The following is a 6,000-nucleotide window of genomic DNA, read 5'->3' on the forward strand; positions in this document are numbered from 1 at the left end:
ATCCATAATAAACCCCAGGAAGAGTAGCTGCTGGTTTGGCAGGAACTAATGGGGATCCATAATAAACCCCAGGAAGAGTAGCTGCTGGTTTGGCAGCAGCTAATGGGGATCCATAATAAACCCCAGGAAGAGTAGCTGCTGGTTTGGCAGCAGCTAATGGGGATCCATAATAAACCCAAGGAAGAGTAGCTGCTGCCTTGACAGGAACTAATGGGGATCCATAATAAACCCCAGGAAGAGTAGCTGCTGCCTTGGCAGGAACTAATGGGGATCCATAATAAACCCCAGGAAGAGTAGCTACTGCCTTGGTAACAGCAACTAATGGGGATCCATAATAAACCCCAGGAAGAGTAGCTGCTGGTTTGGCAGCAGCTAATGGGGATCCATAATAAACCCCAGGAAGAGTAGCTGCTGGTTTGGCAGCAGCTAATGGGGATCCATAATAAACCCCAGGAAGAGTAGCTGCTGGTTTGGCAGCAGCTAATGGGGATCCATAATAAACCCAAGGAAGAGTAGCTGCTGCCTTGACAGGAACTAATGGGGATCCATAATAAACCCCAGGAAGAGTAGCTGCTGCCTTGGCAGGAACTAATGGGGATCCATAATAAACCCCAGGAAGAGTAGCTGCTGCCTTGGTAACAGGAACTAATGGGGATCCATAATAAACCCCAGGAAGAGTAGCTGCTGGTTTGGCAGCAGCTAATGGGGATCCATAATAAACCCCAGGAAGAGTAGCTGCTCGTTTGGCAGCAGCTAATGGGGATCCATAATAAACCCCAGGAAGAGTAGCTGCTGGTTTGGCAGCAGCTAATGGGGATCCATAATAAACCCCAGGAAGAGTAGCTGCTCGTTTGGCAGCAGCTAATGGGGATCCATAATAAACCCAAGGAAGAGTAGCTGCTGCCTTGACAGGAACTAATGGGGATCCATAATAAACCCCAGGAAGAGTAGCTGCTGGTTTGGCAGCAGCTAATGGGGATCCATAATAAACCCCAGGAAGAGTAGCTGCTGTCTTGGCAGGAACTAATGGGGATCCATAATAAACCCCAGGAAGAGTAGCTGCTGGTTTGTCAGGAACTAATGGGGATCCATAATAAACCCCAGGAAGAGTAGCTGCTGTCTTGGCAGGAACTAATGGGGATCCATAATAAACTCCAGGAAGAGTAGCTGCTGGTTTGGCAGCAGCTAATTGGGATCCATAATAAACCCCAGGAAGAGTAGCTGCTGTCTTGGCAGGAACTAATGGGGATCCATAATAAACCCCAGGAAGAGTGTCTGCTGGTTTGGCAGCAGCTAATGGGGATCCATAATAAACCCAAGGAAGAGTGTCTGCTGGTTTGGCAGCAGCTAATGGGGATCCATAATAAACCCCAGGAAGAGTAGCTGCTGGTTTGGCAGGAACTAATTGGGATCCATAATAAACCCCAGGAAGAGTAGCTGCTGGTTTGGCAGCAGCTAATGGGGATCCATAATAAACCCCAGGAAGAGGAGCTGCTGGTTTGGCAGGAACTAATGGGGATCCATAATAAACCCCAGGAAGAGTAGCTGCTGGTTTGGCAGGAACTAATGGGGATCCATAATAAACCCCAGGAAGAGTAGCTGCTGGTTTGGCAGCAGCTAATGGGGATCCATAATAAACCACAGGAAGAGTAGCTGCTGGTTTGGCAGGAACTAATGGGGATTCATAATAAACCCCAGGAAGAGTAGCTGCTGGTTTGGCAGGAACTAATGGGGATCCATAATAAACCCCTGGAAGAGTAGCTGCTGCCTTGGCAGGAACTAATGGGGATCCATAATAAACCCCAGGAAGAGTGTCTGCTGGTTTGGCAGCAGCTAATGGGGATCCATAATAAACCCCAGGAAGAGTAGCTGCTGGTTTGGCAGCAGCTAATGGGGATCCATAATAAACCCCAGGAAGAGTAGCTGCTGGTTTGGCAGCAGTTAATGGGGATCCATAATAAACCCCAGGAAGAGTAGCTGCTGGTTTGGCAGGAACTAATGGGGATCCATAATAAACCCCAGGAAGAGTAGCTGCTGATTTGGCAGCAGCTAATGGGGATCCATAATAAACCCCAGGAAGAGTAGCTGCTGGTTTGGCAGCAGCTAATGGGGATCCATAATAAACCCCAGGAAGAGTAGCTGCTGGTTTGGCAGCAGCTAATGGGGATCCATAATAAACCCCAGGAAGAGTAGCTGCTGGTTTGGCAGGAACTAATGGGGATCCATAATAAACCCTAGGAAGAGTAGCTGCTGGTTTGCAGGATCTAATGGGGATCCATAATAAACCCCAGGAAGAGTAGCTGCTGGTTTGGCAGGAACTAATGGGGATCCATAAAAAACCCCAGGAAGAGTAGCTGCTGGTTTGGCAGCCGCTAATGGGGATCCATAATAAACCCCAGGAAGAGTAGCTGCTGGTTTGGCAGCAGCTAATGGGGATCCATAATAAACCCCAGGAAGAGTAGCTGCTGGTTTGGCAGGAACTAATGGGGATCCATAATAAACCCCAGGAAGAGTAGCTGCTGTTTTTGCAGGAACTAATGGGGATCCATAATAAACCCCAGGAAGAGTAGCTGCTGGTTTGGCAGGAACTAATGGGGATCCATAATAAACCCCAGGAAGAGTAGCTGCTGGTTTGGCAGCAGCTAATGGGGATCCATAATAAACCCCAGGAAGAGTAGCTGCTGGTTTGGCAGCAGCTAATGGGGATCCATAATAAACCCCAGGAAGAGTAGCTGCTGGTTTGGCAGCAGCTAATGGGGATCCATAATAAACCCAAGGAAGAGTAGCTGCTGCCTTGACAGGAACTAATGGGGATCCATAATAAACCCCAGGAAGAGTAGCTGCTGGTTTGGCAGGAACTAATGGGGATCCATAAAAAACCCCAGGAAGAGTAGCTGCTGGTTTGGCAGCCGCTAATGGGGATCCATAATAAACCCCAGGAAGAGTAGCTGCTGGTTTGGCAGCAGCTAATGGGGATCCATAATAAACCCCAGGAAGAGTAGCTGCTGGTTTGGCAGGAACTAATGGGGACCCATAATAAACCCCAGGAAGAGTAGCTGCTGTTTTTGCAGGAACTAATGGGGATCCATAATAAACCCCAGGAAGAGTAGCTGCTGGTTTGGCAGGAACTAATGGGGATCCATAATAAACCCCAGGAAGAGTAGCTGCTGGTTTGGCAGCAGCTAATGGGGATCCATAATAAACCCCAGGAAGAGTAGCTGCTGGTTTGGCAGCAGCTAATGGGGATCCATAATAAACCCCAGGAAGAGTAGCTGCTGGTTTGGCAGCAGCTAATGGGGATCCATAATAAACCCAAGGAAGAGTAGCTGCTGCCTTGACAGGAACTAATGGGGATCCATAATAAACCCCAGGAAGAGTAGCTGCTGCCTTGGCAGGAACTAATGGGGATCCATAATAAACCCCAGGAAGAGTAGCTACTGCCTTGGTAACAGGAACTAATGGGGATCCATAATAAACCCCAGGAAGAGTAGCTGCTGGTTTGGCAGCAGCTAATGGGGATCCATAATAAACCCCAGGAAGAGTAGCTGCTGGTTTGGCAGCAGCTAATGGGGATCCATAATAAACCCCAGGAAGAGTAGCTGCTGGTTTGGCAGCAGCTAATGGGGATCCATAATAAACCCAAGGAAGAGTAGCTGCTGCCTTGACAGGAACTAATGGGGATCCATAATAAACCCCAGGAAGAGTAGCTGCTGCCTTGGCAGGAACTAATGGGGATCATAATAAACCCCAGGAAGAGTAGCTGCTGCCTTGGTAACAGGAACTAATGGGGATCCATAATAAACCCCAGGAAGAGTAGCTGCTGGTTTGGCAGCAGCTAATGGGGATCCATAATAAACCCCAGGAAGAGTAGCTGCTGGTTTGGCAGCAGCTAATGGGGATCCATAATAAACCCAAGGAAGAGTAGCTGCTGCCTTGACAGGAACTAATGGGGATCCATAATAAACCCCAGGAAGAGTAGCTGCTGCCTTGGCAGGAACTAATGGGGATCCATAATAAACCCCAGGAAGAGTAGCTGCTGCCTTGGTAACAGGAACTAATGGGGATCCATAATAAACCCCAGGAAGAGTAGCTGCTGCCTTGACAGGAACTAATGGGGATCCATAATAAACCCCAGGAAGAGTAGCTGCTGTCTTGGCAGGAACTAATGGGGATCCATAATAAACCCCAGGAAGAGTAGCTGCTGGTTTGTCAGGAACTAATGGGGATCCATAATAAACCCCAGGAAGAGTAGCTGCTGTCTTGGCAGGAACTAATGGGGATCCATAATAAACTCCAGGAAGAGTAGCTGCTGGTTTGGCAGCGGCTAATTGGGATCCATAATAAACCCCAGGAAGAGTAGCTGCTGTCTTGGCAGGAACTAATGGGGATCCATAATAAACCCCAGGAAGAGTGTCTGCTGGTTTGGCAGCAGCTAATGGGGATCCATAATAAACCCAAGGAAGAGTGTCTGCTGGTTTGGCAGCAGCTAATGGGGATCCATAATAAACCCCAGGAAGAGTAGCTGCTGGTTTGGCAGGAACTAATTGGGATCCATAATAAACCCCAGGAAGAGTAGCTGCTGGTTTGGCAGCAGCTAATGGGGATCCATAATAAACCCCAGGAAGAGTAGCTGCTGGTTTGGCAGGAACTAATGGGGATCCATAATAAACCCCAGGAAGAGTAGCTGCTGGTTTGGCAGGAACTAATGGGGATCCATAATAAACCCCAGGAATAGTAGCTGCTGGTTTGGCAGGAACTAATGGGGATCCATAATAAACCCCAGGAAGAGTAGCTGCTGGTTTGGCAGGAACTAATGGGGATCCATAATAAACCCCAGGAAGAGTAGCTGCTGTCTTGGCAGGAACTAATGGGGATCCATAATAAACCCCAGGAAGAGTAGCTGCTGGTTTGGTAGCAGCTAATGGGGATCCATAATAAACCCCAGGAAGAGTAGCTGCTGTTTTTGCAGGAACTAATGGGGATCCATAATAAACCCCAGGAAGAGTAGCTGCTGGTTTGGCAGGAACTAATGGGGATCCATAATAAACCCCAGGAAGAGTAGCAGCTGTTTTTGCAGGAACTAATGGGGATCCATAATAAACCCCAGGAAGAGTAGCTGCTGTCTTGGCAGGAACTAATGGGGATCCATAATAAACCCCAGGAAGAGTGTCTGCTGGTTTGGCAGCAGCTAATGGGGATCCATAATAAACCCAAGGAAGAGTGTCTGCTGGTTTGGCAGCAGCTAATGGGGATCCATAATAAACCCCAGGAAGAGTAGCTGCTGGTTTGGCAGGAACTAATTGGGATCCATAATAAACCCCAGGAAGAGTAGCTGCTGGTTTGGCAGCAGCTAATGGGGATCCATAATAAACCCCAGGAAGAGTAGCTGCTTGTTTGGCAGGAACTAATGGGGATCCATAATAAACCCCAGGAAGAGTAGCTGCTGGTTTGGCAGGAACTAATGGGGATCCATAATAAACCCCAGGAAGAGTAGCTGCTGGTTTGGCAGCAGCTAATGGGGATCCATAATAAACCCCAGGAAGAGTAGCTGCTGGTTTGGCAGGAACTAATGGGGATCCATAATAAACCCCAGGAAGAGTAGCTGCTGGTTTGGCAGGAACTAATGGGGATCCATAATAAACCCCAGGAAGAGTAGCTGCTGGTTTGGCAGGAACTAATTGGGATCCATAATAAACCCCAGGAATAGTAGCTGCTGGTTTGGCAGGAACTAATGGGGATCCATAATAAACCCCAGGAAGAGTAGCTGCTGGTTTGGCAGGAACTAATGGGGATCCATAATAAACCCCAGGAAGAGTAGCTGCTGTCTTGGCAGGAACTAATGGGGATCCATAATAAACCCCAGGAAGAGTAGCTGCTGGTTTGGTAGCAGCTAATGGGGATCCATAATAAACCCCAGGAAGAGTAGCTGCTGTTTTTGCAGGAACTAATGGGGATCCATAATAAACCCCAGGAAGAGTAGCTGCTGGTTTGGCAGGAACT

Source organism: Oncorhynchus mykiss, chromosome 27, assembly GCF_057628025.1.
Source record: "Oncorhynchus mykiss isolate SJ-2025 chromosome 27, ASM5762802v1, whole genome shotgun sequence".
In the NCBI taxonomy this organism is placed as follows: Eukaryota; Metazoa; Chordata; class Actinopteri; order Salmoniformes; family Salmonidae; genus Oncorhynchus; species Oncorhynchus mykiss.